At 45.2% G+C, this 20,952-nt stretch overlaps 1 protein-coding gene and 1 pseudogene across 3 annotated transcripts in view; both read right to left on the bottom strand.

The window, feature by feature from the left end:
* The window catches only part of SMYD3 (SET and MYND domain containing 3), a 1,661,405-nt gene that overhangs the window by 422,103 nt on the left and 1,218,350 nt on the right, over positions 1 to 20,952 (bottom strand). The window lies entirely within an intron of this gene.
* LOC134912268 (5S ribosomal RNA) lies at positions 3,896 to 4,013 on the bottom strand (annotated as a pseudogene).

Below are 20,952 nucleotides of genomic sequence, written 5' to 3'. Positions count from 1 at the left end.
TTGCCCCCCTCCCCAAGAAGTATAATTCTTACTACTTCCCAATGCAACCAATACAATTATATATCACACTTGCAACTTTAATCATATTTTGTCAATAACCCAAGATTATTATGGAGATTCCTAAAATGTCCTCTACAGATTACATTGGATACCAAATACACTAAATCATATTATAGGATCTTATCTCCACTTTACCTGAAAATGTGGTGTATCTGGAATCTTCACACCTACCCCAATCCTAGTGACACACTACACTAATAATAACATCCATCGCAGACTATCTGAATAGGCCAAGCTTAAAACTGCTATTTGTGAGGAAAATACGTGTTTTTTTCCTGATGGTACTCAGAGGTTTGCAGCACCGGTACCTTTGGTTTTGGGAAACACCATTTATTAGTAGTAGTAGGGTAAATGGGGATTATTAATTCTGAAAAATAAGTGTGTGTGTGTGGGGGGGGGGGCAGGGGGGGTTAGGCAGGTAGCCTATATGATTAGAGCTGCTAGTTGTAGAACTATACAAATATGTGTGTGTTGATAGTAAACATCTTTATAAGCTGGTGGAGTTCAGAGAAGAGTAGTATGAGGGGAAGCACCAGAAGAGTCTACAATAGTGCGTGCTTCTAGAAGCAGAGCCTTATGGCTTGAGTCCCACTGTTATAAAAAAGAGACAATGGGGGGAGATTTTTCAAAGCTCGGAGGGAGAGTGAAGAGAATTAAGTAACAACTAATCAGTTCCTGTTATATTTCAAAAACAGCCTGTAAAATGTAAAGCTGATTTGTTAGTTCTTCATCTCTCTCCACTTACAGTATCTCTCTCCAAGCTCTGATAAATTTTCCCAAATGTGAGGGAAACTAATAACGGGGGTCATTCCGACCTGATCACTCGCTGCAGTTGTTCGCAGCGCAGCTATCGGGTCAGAACTGCGCATGCACCGGCACCGCAGTGCGCCGGCGCATGCCAGGCAGCCGAAGGCCGTCATTCTCTAGCGATCTCCTCTGCCTGATTGACAGGCAGAGGCGGTCGCTGGGCGGGAGGGGGCAGCACGGTGGTGTTTGGCCGCCGTTTTGGGGGCGTGGTCCGGCCAACGCAGGCATGGCCGGACCATGCGGGGGGCGGGCCGCAGCGACTGCGTGACATCACATGCAGCCGCTGCGACCAGGGGCAGCAACAATCAACTCCTGGTCAGCCGCAGGAGCTGCGCTGGCCGGGAGTTACTCAACAAGTACAAAAGCATCACCGCTGTGCGATGCTTTTGTACTTGTGCGGTGGGGGGGGGGTGGACAGACATGTGGGGAGGACTAGCCCTGTGCTGGGCATCCCCCCCGCATGTCTGGGAACATGATAGTAGCTGTACTAAATTTAGCACAGCTACGATCAACTCAGAATGACCCCCCAACATCTCCTGAGGAACCTGTGCCTTGGAAGATGCTTGTGGAATCGGTTCCCAATTCCTGTTTGTCGCCGCTGAAGGCTCATCAATAAAGGGAGCTTGATCAGAGCAGGAGGAAAGGGGGAGCAGAGCTGAGTCACTAATCCCACCTCCCTGTCACACAATACAGGGATAGGAAAGAAGAAAAGACTGGAGCCCCAGGATCATACAGAAAAAAAGGTGAGGTACCTGTCCTATAGTTTCTTCTTGTATTGAATGGTCAGCGGAGCTCTCTCTGGGATCTGAAATGTTTGTTGTAGTACCTGGGGAGAGTGAGTACCAGGAAAATGTTGCACAGGTCACAAGGTACTGACAGAGGGCTGATCGGAGAAGGAGTAAGGGGGAAGGAGCATAACCAATAATCTTCTTACCGGCATCCTGTGATTTTTTTGTGTGATTTACTACTGATTAGTAATCTGCTTGACAAACAATACCTACTGTATGCAGACATCATCAGTGTTTCCTCTGGGACTACATTACTTTTACTATAGTACTCCTCTAAATAGATAATTACTAATATTCTTCACCACAAACCCAGGTTTACATCTAACATTTTAGTCTACAAAGTGTACCACCATGATATTGTCCGCTATATTACTGCATATATATTGTAAATAATTATGTTATATTAATGCATATACAGTAAATACAATGTATGCTACTGTAACAATAGCTAGGGGAGTTTAGGGTATGTGTATAAGTGTGAGGCTGAAGGAAAATAGGATTTTAATTACCTACCAGTAAATCCTTTTCTCGTAGTCAGTAGAGGATGCTGGGGGTCCATTTAGTACCATGGGGTATAGACGGGTCCTTTGGGAGCTACTGGCACTTTAAGAGTTTAATAGTGTGGCCTGGCTCATTCCCTCTACGCCCCTGCTACCAGACTCAGTCTAGAAACTGTGCCCGAGGAGACGGACATACTTCGAGAGAAGGAAATACACAGAAAGTGGTGAGATTCACACCAGCTCAGACATAACAAAAAGGAAAACCAAACTAACCAACTTGGAACAATTCAGCAACGGCTGAAATAACGATACTGAACCAAGTAACAATGCTGGAATACAAAGCACTGGGCGGGTGCCCAGCATCCTCTACGGACTACGAGAAAAGGATTTACCAGTCGGTAATTAAAATCTTATTTTCTCTTACGTCCTAGAGGATGCTGGGGTTCCATTTAGTACCATGGGGATGTACCAAAGCTTCCAGTACGGGAGGGAGTGCGCTGAGGTTCCTGCAGAACAGACTGACCAAACTTTAGGTCCTCAGAGGCCAAAGTATCGAACTTGTAGAATTTAGCAAACGTGTTCAACCCAGACCAAGTAGCTGCTCGGCAAAGCTGTAAAGCCGAGACCCCGGGCAGCCACCCAGGAAGAAACCACTTTAGGAGCAGAGTAGGCCTTAACAGATTTTGGACACGGCAAGCCTGCCGTAGAATAAGCATCCTGGATAGTAAACCTGATCCAACGAGAAATCATCTGCTTAGAAGCAGGACACCCAACCTTGTTGGGATCATAAAGGACGAATAAAGCGTCCGACTTCCTGTGACGAGAGGTTCTCTTCACATAAATTTTCAAAGCCCTCACCACATCCAAGGACTTCGAGGTAATTGAGGTGTCAGTAGCTACTGGCACCACAATAGGTTGGTTGATATGAAAATCTGACACAACCTTTGGAAGAAACTGCTGACGCGTTCTGAGCTCAGCCCTATCTTCATGGAAAATCAAATAGGGGCTCTTGCATGACAACGCCCCTAATTCTGACACACGTCTAGCAGATGCCAATGCCAACAGTGTGACCGCCTTCCAAGTAAGAAACTTGACGTCCACCTCCTGCAAAGGTTCAAACCAATCCGATTGCAAGAACTGCAGCACCACATTAAGATCCCAAGGTGCTGTAGGAGGCACAAAGGGTGGTTGGATGTGCAGAACTCCTTTCAAGAACATCTGAACCTCAGGGAGGGCAGCCAATTGTTTCTGGAAGAAAATGGACAAGGCCGAAATCTGGACTTTTATGGAGCCCAAGCGTAGGCCCACATTCACACCTGGAGAGGAGAGAAAAGACAAAAAACCCTTGTTTGGGAGCACTCATTTGTTATAATAGATGTGGTATGTATAGAAAGAAAATGAAAGAAAATAAAACTTAACCTTTAATTATTTCTTGAATAAAAAAACAAGTGGAAGATGAATTTGAGACTCGTGTCTAATGTTTGCTGTAAAAACTTGTTTAACCTTTTTAACAAATGAGGTACAAGATGATTGAAAAAGGTGAAAATATCAGAAAAATAATTATGGATGCCATATGGTTCTATTGGAATCAAAGGTATCCAGAAGGGTCACTGTACATGCCTTAAATATAGGTTTGACTGGTAGTGTAATGTAGTTACAATGTTAATCTCAAGATTTGAGTGTCAAAGAAGTGAGAAGAACGATAAGTTGGATGTGTTGGAGGTTTCCTTTAGGAAAAAAGGCCCACTGCACCTGGTATTCTCAGGAGGTTTCCCTTCCTAATACTGACCAGGCCATGCCTGCTTAGCTTCCGAGATCGGACAAGATTGGGCGTATTCAGGGTAGTATGGCCGTGGGCCGTTGTTGAGGTAGAAGGAAAAAAAAGGGGGAAAGAAGGGGGGAGGGAGGCCACTTCTACTATCTGTACTATACATAAATCAGAACCATGAATAGTCCGAGATGGTTTTTCCAGAAGTGAGAGTATAGAACATTGTAAGACAAGTCTTTTCCTTGAAAAAGGCCCACTGCACCTGGTATTCTCAGGAGGTTCCCCTTCCTAGTACTGACCAGCCATGCCTGCTTAGCTTCTGAGATTGGACAAGATCGGGCGTATTCAGGGTAGTATGGCCGTGGAGTTATTCCAGAAGATCCGCCTACCAAGCCCTCCTTGGCCAGTCCAGAGCAATGAGGATCGCCTGAACTCCTGTTCTTTTTATTAGTTTGAGAACCCTTGGGATGAGTGGAAGTGGAGGGAACACATACACTAACTGGAACACCCACGGAGTTACCAGTGCATCCACCGGCACTGCCTCTGGGTCTCTCGACCTGGAACAGTACCTGCGAAGCTTACTGTTGAGGCGAGAGGCCATCATGTCTACCTGAGGTACGCTCCATCGGCTGGTCACCTCTGCGAACAACTCCGGGTGGAGGCCCCATTCTTCTGGATGGAGAAAGTGTCTGCTGAGGAAGTCCACTTCCCAGTTGTCCACTCCTGGAATGAAGATTGCTGATAGCGCCACCACGTGCTTTTCTGCCCAGAGTAGGATTCTTGTTACCTCTGACATTGCTGCTCTGCTCTTCGTTCCGCCCTGTCGGTTTATGTAGGGCACTGCCGTTACATTGTCCGACTGAACCTGAATGGCCTGATCTTGCAGAAGATGTGCTGCTTGTAGAAGGCCATTGTATATGGCCCTTAGTTCCAGAATGTTTATCGGAAGGATGGATTCCAGACTTGACCACTTTCCTTGGAAGTTTTCCCCTTGGGTGACTGCTCCCCAATCTCTGAGACTTGCATCCGTGGTTAGAAGGATCCAATTCTGAATCACTCGAGCAGGTGAGAAGTTTGCAACCACCAGAGGAGAGAAAATCTGGATTTCGGCGACAGGCGTACCCGCTGGTGCATGTGAAGATGTGATCCGGACCGTTTGTCTAGGAGATCCAGTTGGAAAGACCTCTCATGGAATCTTCTATACGGAAGAGCCTCGTAGGAGGCTACCATCTATCCCAGAAGGTGAATGCCCTAAGGAACCGATAACCGGGCTGGCTTCAGGACATCCCGTACCATTGATTGGATCACCAATGCTTTATCTACCCGTAGGAACACCCTCTGCACTTCCGTGTCGAGTATCATCCCCAGGAAGGGCAGTCTCCTTGTCAGTTCCAAATGTGACTTTGGAAGGTTCAGGATCCACCCATGATCCTGGAGTTGTCAAGATGAGAGAGCAATACTCTGCAACAACCTCTCCCTGGAAGATGCCTTTATCAGGAGATCATCCAGATATGGAATTATGTTCACTCCTTGCCTGCGGAGTAGTAGCATCATCTCTGCCATGACCTTGGTAAACACTCTTGGTGATGTGGAGAGGCTAAACGGCAGTGCCATGAACTGATAGTGACAATCCAGCAGCGCAAATCTGAGATAAGCCTGGTGAGGCGGCCAGATCGGAATGTGAAGGTACGCATCCTTGATATCCAGGGATACTAGGAATTCCCCTTCCTCCAGACCTGAGATCACCGCTCTCAGAGACTTCATCTTGAATTTGAATTCCCTTAAGTAGGGGTTCAATGACTTTAGGTTTAAAATCGGCCTTACCGAACCATCCGGTTTCGGCACCACAAACAGGTTTGAGTAATAACCCTTGTAATTTGGAACAATCAACAATTTGAGTGACTAATGTTCTTATTTATATTCTGTAGAATCATAATTTCACACACACTTAATTTGTTCTTTTATATTGTTACACATTGAGCACATTATTATGTTTTTTATTATTTTGAGCACTTTTTGAGAGATCTGCATTTTCATTACACTTAACCTATAGAGAACAAAGGAGTATAGAAACATAGCACACTATTAATTATATCTATGGTAAGAAAATTACCAATATACCATTATTCGCACCCTCAGTATGTGAGGGTTTATATAATTTATACACTTTTTTGAATGGTTCCTTGATAATGGAACTAAGTAACACTGGTTGGAGAAAAAGTATTTTGTTGCACTTAAGAATATATGATCAATATCTTTATGAAATATATACAATCAGAATTGGATAAGAAAGGTCTGAGTAACTTATGAGGGGTAACTAAAACAACAACTGGAAGATTATTAGTAAAGAAATGAAGGATATCTAGAAACTAATTCAGAATAGGATGTATTAAGAATAATAAATATACTAATATGATACACCAACAATTAATCCATGGTTAAAAATATATTTAAGAAAATATATTTGTATTTAATTATATTTACATATTCAGAATGTGAGGGTTTTAGGGTGTATTTAATCTTTAGTACCGATCTCTGGAGAATAGGACATCACATACTCACTTTGTTATACCGAAAATACATGAAATATATTTATAGAGTTCATACAATTAGTTAATAACTGAATAAGGAAGGTTAAAAGAAATTTTTGTCATCACGAGTAATGAGAGAAGTATGAGAAGGTATAATAAAAAGAACAAAGGTGTCCACAAATAAGCCCTGTGTACAATTGAATTGATGTGGTCTGAGAAAATATAAAAAACACATGAAAAACCGCTGAGTGGTGGGTAAACATGTCAATCAAAAAATGGAGACCAATAGGAGGCTGAGACTGGCTACTTAACTTTCCCTGACCCGGAACTCGGGTTCCCTATGACTAAGCTAAAATGCGAAACGATAGTTTTTTAATGTAAGAATAAAAGTTATATTTTATATATATCAGTTTATAATCAGTGGTCAAATGTCCGGTGATATTTGACTTTGAGTAATTAAAGAAGCATAAATGTCTGAGAGTGCCCACGATAGGGAATACTTTTCTTCTTTGGGTTTTTAATGCATTTCATTCTATTCCAGGAGCACCTCCCCTATAAAGATATAATGTAATATACATAAAAGAAAGGGGAAAAGACATATGCATAATATAAATCAGATTACAACAAATTTATAGGTGTCTGTGCGAGCCTTTCTATTTTTGGTAACTCCTCTAGTAATGTGCCTGACCACTTTACTATGGCTTTAGAAATCCACGCACAAGCAATAGTGGGCCTTAAAGCCACGCCTGTAGCAGTGTATAGGGATTTGAGCGTAGTCTCAATCTTGCGGTCAGCCGGTTCCTTTAGGACGGTTGAACAAGGGACAGGTAAAACCACCTTTTTAGACAACCTAGATACAGAAGCGTCTACTATAGGTGGGTTTTTCCATTTCTTTCTATCCTCTTCAGGGAAAGGAAATGCTATGAGAATTCGTTTAGGGATCTGGAGATTTTTCCTCTGGGGTTTCCCAGGATTTTTCAAATAGAGAGTGCAGCTCTTTAGAAGCAGGGAAGGTGAGGGAGGATTTCTTATTTTCCGTAAAGTTACCTTCTCAGTAATATGCAAGACATCCCTAATGGCTTCAATCATCAACTGCACCCCCTTAGCAAGGGATGCATTACCCCCTGCATATCCCCATCACCGTCCCCTGTATCAGAGTCGGTATCAGTGTCAACTTGCATTATGTGGGCAAGTGTACGTTTTTTAGGGTATGTAGGTGGGGTATTTGAGGAAGTAAGAGCTGAATGCTGCAAACCCTCTACAGACTTTCTCAAAAACTGCGTCTCTTTCTCATTATGTGACATCTGTGATGAAATCTGTGATATCATTCCCCTTAAAGAATCCACCCATGGCGGTTCCGATTCGGCAGGTTGGGAAAGCACATTGCAGTCCTGATTACATGGGATAGACTCTTCAGGAGAAGATACACACTCTGCAGCACAGGATACAGAGCCCTTAGACATGGTAATGTGGATATATACACATACAGGAAAATGTCAGACACAGTTTACCCCAGAGTAGCTTCAGAGAGTCACAGAGTATAAGGAGCCAGCCACACAGTGCTCCAGCGAACAGTTATTATGATAACAGTCCGGCACAGACTAAATAACCTTAATAGGTTAAATAGTACAAACTACACTCTCCCCCTGTCTGTAACACCCTGGTACCGCAGTAACTGGAGTAATGAGTCAGCATGTCTCAGCGTTCTGCAGGGAGAAAATGGCGCTGGTGAGTGCTGGATACGCTCTGAGGAGAAGCCCCGCTCCCTGAAATGACGCGCGGCTTCTCGCACACTAAGATTATACTGGTCTGAGGTCTTCAGTGCTAACAGTGGGATTAGACCCTGTTAGCTACATTACCAGTGTCAGGGTGATCGCGCTGGCCGAGGACGCCCCTCACCTGCATCTACATCAATGTGTTGCTGAGCCTTCATGGAGCGCAGCCTGACAGAGCTGCGCTCCCACCCTTGTGCCGCCATTACCGCCGGCGACCTGCTAACCGTCCGCCGACGCTGAACTCACCACTCTTCTTTCTTCTGGCTCTGTTAAGGGTGGTGGCCGTGCTGCGGGAGTGAGCGGTCGCCTCGTGGGCTTGCGATCAGCACCTTCAGGAGCTCAGTGTCCTGTCAGCAGAGATAGAGAACCATTAACTTCAAGAGTTGGTTCCTACTCCCCCCCTAAGTCCCCCAAAGCAGGAAAGCTGTTGCCAGCAGCCTCCCTGTACCTAACAACTCTTAGAAAAACAATAAAACTAGAAAACTCCTAGGAGCTCTCCTAGCTCTGACCGGCTCCTCCGGGCACATTTTCTAAACTGAGTCTGGTAGGAGGGGCATAGAGGGAGGAGCCAGCCCACACTATTAAACTCTTAAAGTGCCAGTGGCTCCCAAAGTACCAGTCTATACCCCATGATACTAAATGGAACCCCAGCATCCTCTAGGACGTAAGAGAAAGGGGAGTATTATAACCCTACATTATGGATTTTATTATAGGCATGAACAGGAGATGAAGATATATTTATAATTATTAAAGATAGAGACTGCCCATAATATATAAGTACAGCCAGGTCATGGGGGAAGAAGGAAGACTTTATCTATATCCCCTCTAGTATTAACATGTTTATTAATAGGCAGCATCTTCAGATATTATTGTTTTTACGCTATGTTTTGCTCACATTTCATCCTTTTTGACTTTAAAAGCTATTGTCAATAACCTTATAGCTGAACAATAAAGTTACACCATTGTCCTTATTCTATTTCAGTGTCAATTTATTAATCAGGATATAAACAATTCACTAATCCTTAGTTCTGGGGACTGTACACAACCCAAGCCGGCCCCTAGCATACATGCATACATCCTGGCTGCTCTCTCTGTATCGGCTTAGCAGGGGGGCAGGGGAGGGCTGTGACGTGAGGGGGGGGGTGGTCCGGAGCTGGGATGGGGGCAGGCGGAGGCAGGATGGGGGCGGGGTTACAGAGGCACCTCCTTTAAGCCACGCCCACCACTCTGTAATGCCGCGTTCACCGGCATTGTGCTGCAGGGGGCGTGGATATGATGACGCAATTCAGCAAGAATTGCGTCATCGACTGCCCGGACCGCCCACTTTAAACACTAAGTAGGCGGACGGGCAGGGGCAACCTCAAGAATCGGGAGACTTGCTTGCTCTTCCGTGGGGCCGGGAGGGTCACACGATTTTTGGGCGGGAGAGTAGGCAAGCATGGTCCCTAGTGGATTATTAATAAATTCTGGAGACTTGGTTGGATGCACTGACTAGAAACAATTGTAAAGAGGATTGTATCTACTGAATCCCCTGGCCTAATAGAAAAACTGTAGCAGGTCTTACTGGTATGTGTAGTTCCACAGAATACCCTTGATTTAAATTAGCAATGCATCTTCCTTTATTGCATGTTGTTTCACTTGCTACAGTATGTAGAATTTAATATATCTACCTAAAATATTTATGTATTATCACTACTGATTTGGCACTGACAAAACACAATGGAGCAGCTAAATACATGCACTTGAGTTTCAATAGTAAAATACATGAAAAAATATTTTATCAGAAAATTGGTAATAAAGAAACACTGAGTACAAACATACAAACACTTAATTGTAACATCACAGTCTGGGTAACTGATGTGGTTATATTACTGAAAATATTTTGTGTGTTTACAGCAATTCAAACACATGTAATACAAATGTTCTCATAATTAGGGAAATATGAAGCATTAAATATGTAAATTTATTTCCTTCAAGAACATTGAAAACATTAAAATGATTCATTTGTTTGTTAGATCGGGCATATTGTTTTGAAAACTTGCACACGGCCGGTAGTTTGTTATTGGCTGCCATGGCTGAATTAACAAGTGGCTCATGGAGCTCCTTTAATAAAATATTGTACCAGATGTTGCGAAAATGCATTTTTATTGCTGGAGGAATTACGTTTTTGCTTATATGCAAATTGCTGTCATAGGATATCATGGATCATTGTACTGCAATGAAAACCTTGTTTGCCCCGTCAGTTCCCATGTTCATATTTACCTACCCAAACTGCAATGTCGTCAATACGGTATATTGCTGGGCTCTCAGTATTGCTAAATCATGCAATGGGACTGGTGTGACAACTATCCCAGCTTTCTTATTCTATTCCTATTGTCGCTGTCACTACAGAGGTGACTGACAGCATGCATGGAGTACGGCAGGTATGGAACAGGAAGTATTCTTCCCATTAACCAAATTCATTCAAGCTTTTAATAACCACTGTCGTAATACAGTGATGTCAGGGAGGAGCGTGAGGGTGTTACTGCAGTTTCATCCTGCAATCAGCATGCAAGCGACTGGAGCTTCCGGGGAGTAATGACACAGAGAGGCAGATTATAAAATGTAATGATGTTTGGCAGGCATAATATAAACCACTGCCCACCCCCTAAAAAATAAGAATTTACTTACCGATAATTCTATTTCTCGTAGTCCGTAGTGGATGCTGGGGACTCCGTCAGGACCATGGGGAATAGCGGCTCCGCAGGAGACAGGGCACAAAAGTAAAAGCTTTAGGATCAGGTGGTGTGCACTGGCTCCTCCCCCTATGACCCTCCTCCAAGCCTCAGTTAGGATACTGTGCCCGGACGAGCGTACACAATAAGGAAGGATTTTGAATCCCGGGTAAGACTCATACCAGCCACACCAATCACACTGTACAACCTGTGATCTGAACCCAGTTAACAGCATGATAACAGCGGAGCCTCTGAAAAGATGGCTCACAACAATAATAACCCGATTTTTGTAACAATAACTATGTACAAGTATTGCAGACAATCCGCACTTGGGATGGGCGCCCAGCATCCACTACGGACTACGAGAAATAGAATTATCGGTAAGTAAATTCTTATTTTCTCTGACGTCCTAAGTGGATGCTGGGGACTCCGTCAGGACCATGGGGATTATACCAAAGCTCCCAAACGGGCGGGAGAGTGCGGATGACTCTGCAGAACCGAATGAGAGAACTCCAGGTCCTCCTCTGCCAGGGTGTGCCCCTGACCAAGTAGCAGCTCGGCAAAGTTGTAAAGCCGAGACCCCTCGGGCAGCCGCCCAAGATGAGCCCACCTTCCTTGTGGAATGGGCATTTACATATTTTGGCTGTGGCAGGCCTGCCACAGAATGTGCAAGCTGAATTGTACATCCAACTAGCAATCGTCTGCTTAGAAGCAAGAGCACCCAGTTTTTTGGGTGCCTACAGGATAACAGCAAGTCAGTTTTCCTGACTCCAGCCGTCCTGGAACCTATATTTTCAGGGCCCTGACAACATCCAGCAACTTGGAGTCCTCCAAGTCCCTAGAAGCCGCAGGTACCACAATAAGCTGGTGCAGGTGAAACGCTGACACCACCTTAGGGAGAAACTGGGGACGAGTCCGCAGCTCTGCCCTGTCCGAATGGACAATCAGATATGGGCTTTGTGAGACAAAGCCGCCAATTCTGACACTCGCCTGGCCGAGGCCAGGGCCAACAGTATGGTCACTTTCCATGTGAGATATTTCAAATCCACAGATTTGAGCGGTTTAAACCAATGTGATTTGAGGAATCCCAGAACTACGTTGAGATCCCACAGTGCCACTGGAGGCACAAAAGGGGGTTGTATATGCAGTACTCCCTTGACAAACTTCTGGACTTCAGGAACTGAAGCCAATCTTTTCTGGAAGAAAATTGACAGGGCCGAAATTTGAACCCTAATGGACCCCAATTTGAGGCCCATAGACACTCCTGTTTGCAGGAAATGCAGGAATCGACCGAGTTGAATTTTCTTCGTGGGGCCTTCCTGGCCTCACACCACGCAACATATTTTCGCCACATGTGGTGATAATGTTGTGCGGTCACCTCCTTCCTGGCTTTGACCAGGGTAGGAATGACCTCTTCCGGAATGCCTTTTTCCCTTAGGATCCGGCGTTCCACCGCCATGCCGTCAAACGCAGCCGCGGTAAGTCTTGGAACAGACATGGTACTTGCTGAAGCAAGTCCCTTCTTAGCGGCAGAGGCCATGAGTCCTCTGTGAGCATTTCTTGAAGTTCCGGGTACCAAGTCCTTCTTGGCCAATCCGGAGCCACGAGTATAGTTCTTACTCCTCTACGTCTTATAATTCTCAGTACCTTGGGTATGAGAAGCAGATGAGGGAACACATACACCGACTGGTACACCCACGGTGTTACCAGAACGTCCACAGCTATTGCCTGAGGGTCTCTTGACCTGGCGCAATACCTGTCCAGTTTTTTGTTCAGGCGGGACGCCATCATGTCCACCTTTGGTCTTTCCCAACGGTTCACAATCATGTGGAAGACTTCCCGATGAAGTCCCCACTCTCCCGGGTGGAGATCGTGCCTGCTGAGGAAGTCTGCTTCCCAGTTTTCCACTCCCGGAATGAACACTGCTGACAGTGTTATCACATGATTTTCCGCCCAGCGAAGAATCCTTGCAGTTTCTGCCATTGCCCTCCTGCTTCTTGTGCCACCCTGTCTGTTTACGTGGGCGACTGCCGTGATGTTGTCCCACTGGATCAATACCGGCTGACCTTGAAGCAGAGGTCTTGCTAAGCTTAGAGCATTGTAAATTGCCCTTAGCTCCAGTATATTTATGTGGAGAGAAGTCTCCAGACTATATCACACTCCCTGGAAATTTTTTCCCTGTGTGACTGCTCCCCAGCCTCTCAGGCTGGCATCCGTGGTCACCAGGACCCAGTCCTGAATGCCGAATCTGCGGCCCTTTAATAGATGAGCACTCTGCAGCCACCGCAGAAGAAACACCCTTGTCCTTGGAGACAGGGTTATCCGCTGATGCATCTGAAAATGCGATCCGGACCATTTTTCCAGCAGATCCCACTGAAAAGTTCTTGCGTGAAATCTGCCGAATGGAATCGCTTCGTAAGAAGCTACCATTTTTCCCAGGACCCTTGCGCAATGATGCACTGACACTTTTCCTGGTTTTAGGAGGTTCCTGACAAGCTCGGATAACTCCCTGGCTTTCTTCTCCGGGAGAAACACCCTTTTCTGGACTGTGTCCAGAATCATCCCTAGGAACAGCAGACGTGTCGTCGGAAACAGCTGCGATTTTGGAATATTTAGAATCCACCCGTGCTGTCGTAGAACTACTTGAGATAGTGCTACTCCGACCTCCAACTGTTCTCTGGACCTTGCCCTTATCAGGAGATCGTCCATTTTCTTTGAAGAAGAATCATCATTTCGGTCATTACCTTGGTAAAGACCCGGGGTGCCGTGGACAATCCAAACGGCAGCGTCTGAAACTGATAGTGACAGTTTTGTACCACGAACCTGAGGTACCCTTGGTGAGAAGGGCAAATTGGGACATGGAGGTAAGCATCCCTGATGTCCAGGGACACCATATAGTCCCCTTCTTCCTGGTTCGCTATCACTGCTCTGAGTGACTCCATCTTGATTTGAACCTTTGTATGTAAGTGTTCAAATATTTCAGATTTAGAATAGGTCTCACCGAGCCGTCTGGCTTCAGTACCACAATATAGTGTGGAATAATACCCCTTTCCTTGTTGTAGGAGGGGTACTTTGATTATCACCTGCTGGGAATACAGCTTGTGAATTGTTTCCAATACTGCCTCCCTGTCGGAGGGAGACGTTGGTAAAGCAGACTTCAGGAACCTGCGAGGGGGAGACGTCTCGAATTTCCAATCTGTACCCCTGGGATACTACTTGTAGGCTCCAGGGGTCCACTTGCGAGTGAGCCCACTGCGTGCTGAAACTCTTGAGACGACCCCCCACCGCACCTGAGTCCGCTTGTACGGCCCCAGCGTCATGCTGAGGACTTGGTAGAAACGGTGGAGGGCTTCTGTTCCTGGGAATGGGCTGCCTGCTGCAGTCTTCTTCCCTTTCCTCTATCCCTGGGCAGATATGACTGGCCTTTTGCCCGCTTGCCCTTATGGGGACGAAAGGACTGAGGCTGAAAAGACGGTGTCTTTTTCTGCTGAGATGTGACTTGGGGTAAAAAAGGTGGATTTTCCAGCTGTTGCCGTGGCCACCAGGTCCGATGGACCGACCCCAAATAACTCCTCCCCTTTATACGGCAATACTTCCATGTGCCGTTTGGAATCTGCATCACCTGACCACTGTCGTGTCCATAAACATCTTCTGGCAGATATGGACATCGCACTTACTCTTGATGCCAGAGCGCAAATATCCCTCTGTGCATCTCGCATATATAGAAATGCATCCTTTAAATGCTCTATAGTCAATAAAATACTGTCCCTGTCAAGGGTATCAATATTTTCAGTCAGGGAATCCGACTAAGCCACCCCAGCGCTGCACATCCAGGCTGAGGCGATCGCTGGTCGCAGTATAACACCAGTATGTGTGTATATACTTTTTAGGATATTTTCCAGCCTCCTATCAGCTGGCTCCTTGAGGGCGGCCGTATCTGGAGACGGTAACGCCACTTGTGATAAGCGTGTGAGCGCCTTCATTTAATTTATCTGATTCAGGAAAAACTACAGGTAGTTTTTTCACACCCCACATAATACCCTTTTTTGTGGTACTTGTAGTATCAGAAATATGTAACACCTCCTTCATTGCCCTTAACATGTAACGTGTGGCCCTAAAGGAAAATACGTTTGTTTCTTCACCGTCGACACTGGAGTCAGTGTCCGTGTCTGTGTCGACCGACTGAGGTAAATGGGCGTTTTAAAGCCCCTGACAGTGTTTGAGACGCCTGGACAGGTACTAATTTGTTTGCCGGCCGTCTCATGTCGTCAACCGACCTTGCAGCGTGTTGACATTATCACGTAATTCCCTAAATAAGCCATCCATTCCGGTGCCGACTCCCTAGAGAGTGACATCACCATTACAGGCAATTGCTCCGCCTCCTCACCAACATCGTCCTCATACATGTCGACACACACGTACCGACACACAGCACACACACAGGGAATGCTCTGATAGAGGACAGGACCCCACTAGCCCTTTGGGGAGACAGAGGGAGAGTTTGCCAGCACACACCAAAACGCTATAATTATACAGGGACAACCTTTATATAAGTGTTTTCCCTTATAGCATCTTAATATATAATCATATCGCCAAATAAGTGCCCCCCCTCTCTGTTTTAACCCTGTTTCTGTAGTGCAGTGCAGGGGAGAGCCTGGGAGCCTTCCCTCCAGCAGTTCTGTGAGGGAAAATGGCGCTGTGTGCTGAGGAGAATAGGCCCCGCCCCCTTTTCGGCGGGCTTCTTCTCCCGTTTTTCTGACAACCTGGCAGGGGTTAAATACATCCATATAGCCCCAGAGGCTATATGTGATGTATTTTTAGCCAGTATAGGTACTTTCATTGCTGCCCAGGGCGCCCCCCCCAGCGCCCTGCACCCTCAGTGACCGTTGGTGTGAAGTGTGCTGAGAGCAATGGCGCACAGCTGCAGTGCTGTGCGCTACCTCATGAAGACTGAGAAGTCTTCAGCCGCCGATTTCTGGACCTCTTCTCTCTTCAGCATCTGCAAGGGGGTCGGCGGCGCGGCTCCGGTGACCCATCCAGGCTGTACCTGTGATCGTCCCTCTGGAGCTAGTGTCCAGTAGCCTAAGAAGCCAATCCATCCTGCACGCAGGTGAGTTCACTTCTTCTCCCCTAAGTCCCTCGTTGCAGTGAGCCTGTTGCCAGCAGGACTCACTGAAAATAAAAAACCTAATAAAACTTTTACTCTAAGCAGCTCTTTAGGAGAGCCACCTAGATTGCACCCTTCTCGGCCGGGCACAAAAACCTAACTGAGGCTTGGAGCAGGGTCATAGGGGGAGGAGCCAGTGCACACCACCTGATCCTAAAGCTTTTACTTTTGTGCCCTGTCTCCTGCGGAGCCGCTATTCCCCATGGTCCTGACGGAGTCCCCAGCATCCACTTAGGACGTCAGAGAAATGGGTGTGATGTCATGCTAATTAGTGGCACCAGGCAACAGATGCAGACCCAAACCATACCATCAGCACCATTGAGAAAACTGTGGGGCCTGGGTACTGAAGGGTGTTTGGCCAAATTCAAAAAGCATGACTACACCCCCTCCAGAAATAAAAGAATGGAAAAAACAAGGTGCAGTAACGGGAAGTGTTGCAGTGCGCTACAATTTGTCACCGTCAGTGGCTGTTCCAGGCCCAGATAATTAGTACCCAGCTCCCCCCTCTCTCGATGCGTCTGCATACTTATTAAACATGGGGAGGTAGAGAAAAAAAATGGGTTCTGAGAGTTGTAGGCTGGTGACAAAGTAGAACCAATAGGTCGCTTGGTATGGGATAAATCCAAATAAGGAAAGAGGAGAAATGAAAGCATGGGAAAACAGACAGTTCAGGAGACAGGTGCAGGAACTCTCTCCTGTATACAAAAAATGGCTTTCATAGGGCTAAGCACATTTGAACCTGGTACCTAGCTGACGATCACATGACTGCAGTTATAAAACCACATGAAATGCCACGCTCTCATTGTTATAGAGCAGCATATGCAGCAATGCTGGAAAACAGCCCCTAAAGATGTGCATAAAGTCAAAGGCAATACACAGAAAGTCATACGCCAGTGATTTCTAATATATCTCTTATAAAATGATTGCGTCCCTTTGGGGACTATATTTTGTTTATTTGTAAATTGCTTATTTTATTTACATTTCTAGGTTTACTACCTGTGGATCTGTGGAACTACACATGAATATACCTAGTGTGAAACAAAGGCTTGCTGATTTGCTGGAAAGGTGCAAATGGCTATGCTCACTGGTCCCACAAATGTGACGGGATGTGGGGAGAATGACAGAATGCCATCCACAGAGCTCATGATTCTATTCCATCTACTCCGGAGGGAGGCATGTAGGTCCACCAGCACTAGGTGGATATGACAGGTCCACAGCTGCAGGCCATAAATTGCCCTGATCCAACATCACACCAGATTACATCAAGAAGAACCCTCCACGGGCATTTAGGTATTATTCCCTAGTCCGTATTCTGAAGCTGCAATATACGTACACTATTCAAATAAGCACTCTACACCATTAGTTTAGGAGAGTAATAAATGAATAATTTATACACATACATTTAATGTACTTTAACAAAGTTGAAAATAAATGATAGGGCACCAAGAAAACATGCTGGTTCTAAAGACTGACACAATAAGTAACTTGTCTGATGCTCTAAGACGCAAATGTTTGGATCGGAAACTAAAACAATTACCAATATATTTTTAAATCTTAATAGCTTAATAAGGGTAATCGTGACAAGTTAATTATCATACCCTTTAAATTAGAAAATAATGTCCATTACTTTTGTAGAAAATAAATGCCACTAATCCTGTCTGTAAAAATCTCCATAACTCCATATAAAAAGGCAAACATAAGTGACTGTCCGCAATGTATTCCGCGGCATTCACCTACCCAGACAGCAGCACTATGAGACACATTTTCACTCTCTCTATACAAATGAAAAGCGCTTTAGACACAATTTTCTTATCTTGTTCCAAACACATTTAAATTAGAATTAGATGAGAGTCTGATGAAGTCTGTATGCTAATTAAAAAAAATAAACAAGAAATAAGGTATCACAACCAGATGGTCTGAAGTCGCTGACAGCTACTACTTAGCCGAATAGACAGTATACAAAGTGAGGATCTTTACGAATACATACATATAAGTAAAGTGATATTGACCGGAGAGTGTTTTATTTCTTTTACTAAACTGCATATTAAAATACAGTTAAAGGCCCATACACATTAGACGATGTCGCTCTGTGAGCGACATCGTCTAACGTTTCCCCCTCCCGGGCCGGCCGGTCGGCGGCCGCCTGTACGCACTGAGCGATATGACCGCTCATATCGCTCAGTGACGTCACGCCCCCGCCAGCCCTGCATGAAGGTCGTGGACGACAGTCCACATCCTTCATGCATGCCCTACCGACAGCGACGATCGTTGCCGACCCGCGGGGCCGCGCATCGGTCGTCGCTGGCGGCATACACACTTAACGATAAAATGAGCGACGTCGCTCAAGGAGGGGGAAAATGAGCGACGTCGCTCATTTTATCGTTAAGTGTGTATGGACCTTAAGTCTCACACACATGGGCATTGAAAAACAGTCCGTTAAGCACCTGTTAAAAGTGTAAATGAAATCTTCAAATCACTTAATGGAGAATTCACCATATGTCTTAAAAGCACCCCTGCAGTACTGAGCACCAGGTGTGGCCATTGACCATCGATGGTCTGATGGTGAATGTTTTACCCATCAATGGGAGGCCTCAGAAACATCAGTGGCTGATCCCCAGTGGTGACTGCCAGACCCTTGTAGGTGGTTAGAAATGATGGATGGTCTGTTAGTGATGGTGAGTGTTTTCACCATCAATAGGAAGCCACTGAAGCATTGATGGTGACTGTCCCTTTACGCACATATGTGGTGTGCCATCTGCGCATGCGCACAGCATAACCATCAATGGGTCACCATCAGTGGCTAACTATTGATGGTGGGAAAATACATTGATGCTCAGCACTATTGTGCACTCCCATAGAGATAATACAAGCAATCAGTGTCAAGAACAGCTTACAGATCCCCTTGAAGAGTATGTCAGGCTTCATAGTTCTCTCTGCTCACCTGATACAGATGCTGATGAGTTTTTCAAATGTTACTCCCTATATTATCCTACAGCCTACCCTCTACACCTTGAAACCAACAAACTGAGGTGGGGACTGTCACTTCATACACTTAAAAGGACTTCATTGAAGTCCAGCAGCATCTTTAAAAAGGAGGTATACCCTGATACGCTAAAGTCGCACTGCGCATGTGCAACAATTGATTTGTGATGCCAACTGCACTAAAGAATCACTCACAAAGTGAGTGACAGGTATCCAGGTTTTGGGGTAGGTAACAGGGAACGGTCACACAAATGTGGGTGTGTCGGGATTATTGAAACACCATTTCATGGGCGTGCATAAATTAGCTTTTGCAGTCTCCCTCACACCATGAGAGCACTTTGCGCGTCAGGTGACCCACAAAGTGTGAGACAGGTCAGACTCACTCAGAGGTTGCATGGCTGCCTGTTCTGCGTCGGTGCTATTGATGTTTACGCTGTTGTACGTTGTCGGATGGATATAGGAAAGCACCAGTGGGCATCCCCATGCTTCTAAGCTTTGTGGACAATAGCATATTTTAGCAGTTGGGATCTGTGAGAGATTGCAGCTGCGACAGCAGTTGTTCACTTCTAATCATGCCCAATATGTCACCCTTAAGGTGAATATACACGATGGGATGTGTTCTTACTACATAGTCAAAATCGTACGAAAAGTTAGCTCATATCGCACTGTGTGTACAGTAAATATCAGTAGTTCTGGGCTCTGGGGCCTGCAGCAACCACTGCCCCAGCCTGGCCAGCTCCCAGCAGCAGAGCAGTGCCGCGATTCGTGGGTATAGAGAGAGTAGGACCTAATGCCGTGAAGTGCTCGACCCATCAGAGGGGGTAAATCTAAGTTGATCGCAACAGGATTTTTTTTAGCAGTTGGGCAAAACCATGTGCACTGCAGGGAAGGCAGATTTAACATGTGCAGACAGAGTTGCAGACATGTGAATAGATGGACGAAGATCTTGTTACGGAAGCAAGATCTGCGTCCATCTCTGAATAACCATTATTGTCTCTCCTTCATTCCCAGGTACTCTCAACTTTTACAGTATACCTCTTTCCCCCCATCATGCCTAAACATTCAGTTATGAACAGTAATAAGCGTAGTGGGGACAGGACAGTGCATCACTGAGACTTATAGGATAAATGAGAGCAAGAGCCCAATGGTACTACTCATGTCTCCTGGGCCTCTTTAAAGCATGCAGTGGTCTGGCAACATGTGCAGTATATCTTCAAGATTTAGTTTGTTTTTAAACCATATATCCATATTATTTGAATATGATGTCCTTCGTCCTATATTAAAAACATGTTTTGCTTTTACATCATGGCAGGAAAAGGAAGGGTTATATATCTGACTGCTCACTTATCTTTCAGTCAAAACTACAGCTGTATAGAAGTAGAAATAACATTAGAACAAAAAAGAAGAGGAAAACAGATGATTCTGTAAAAATTGCAATTCATAAAACATTATTTTTAGTGTTCTTGCTTTCCATAGCCTGGAAGATTTACTGCAGAAAAAGCATATGCAACACAAACGATTAGTCTTGAGATGACTAGTGCACACTGCTGGCGGCCTTATACTGTAAGTGTTTCTTCATATGTTTAAAATAAAATATGAAAAAGTGTCTGGGTTATGATTATGGGAGATGATGATAAAACACAGACATTTATCATGACAGGGGTGCATCACAATTAGAAATGAAGGTATGTGACAACTGCGCTGTATGTGACTAAAAGCTGCTCAGTTTAAAATTAGTACAATTAGGAGCATATAACGAGCGCTAATATTTATACATTAAAATATGTATTGCCATGGGTAATATATGTGTAAAAAGTGGCACCTGTAAAAAAAACTTTCAGTTAGTTTGGCAGTATGTTT

Source organism: Pseudophryne corroboree, chromosome 4 (genome assembly GCF_028390025.1).
Source record: "Pseudophryne corroboree isolate aPseCor3 chromosome 4, aPseCor3.hap2, whole genome shotgun sequence".
NCBI lineage: Eukaryota > Metazoa > Chordata > Amphibia > Anura > Myobatrachidae > Pseudophryne > Pseudophryne corroboree.
Note: the sequence above shows the minus strand (reverse complement) of the source record. Positions and strands in the feature narration are given on the sequence as shown.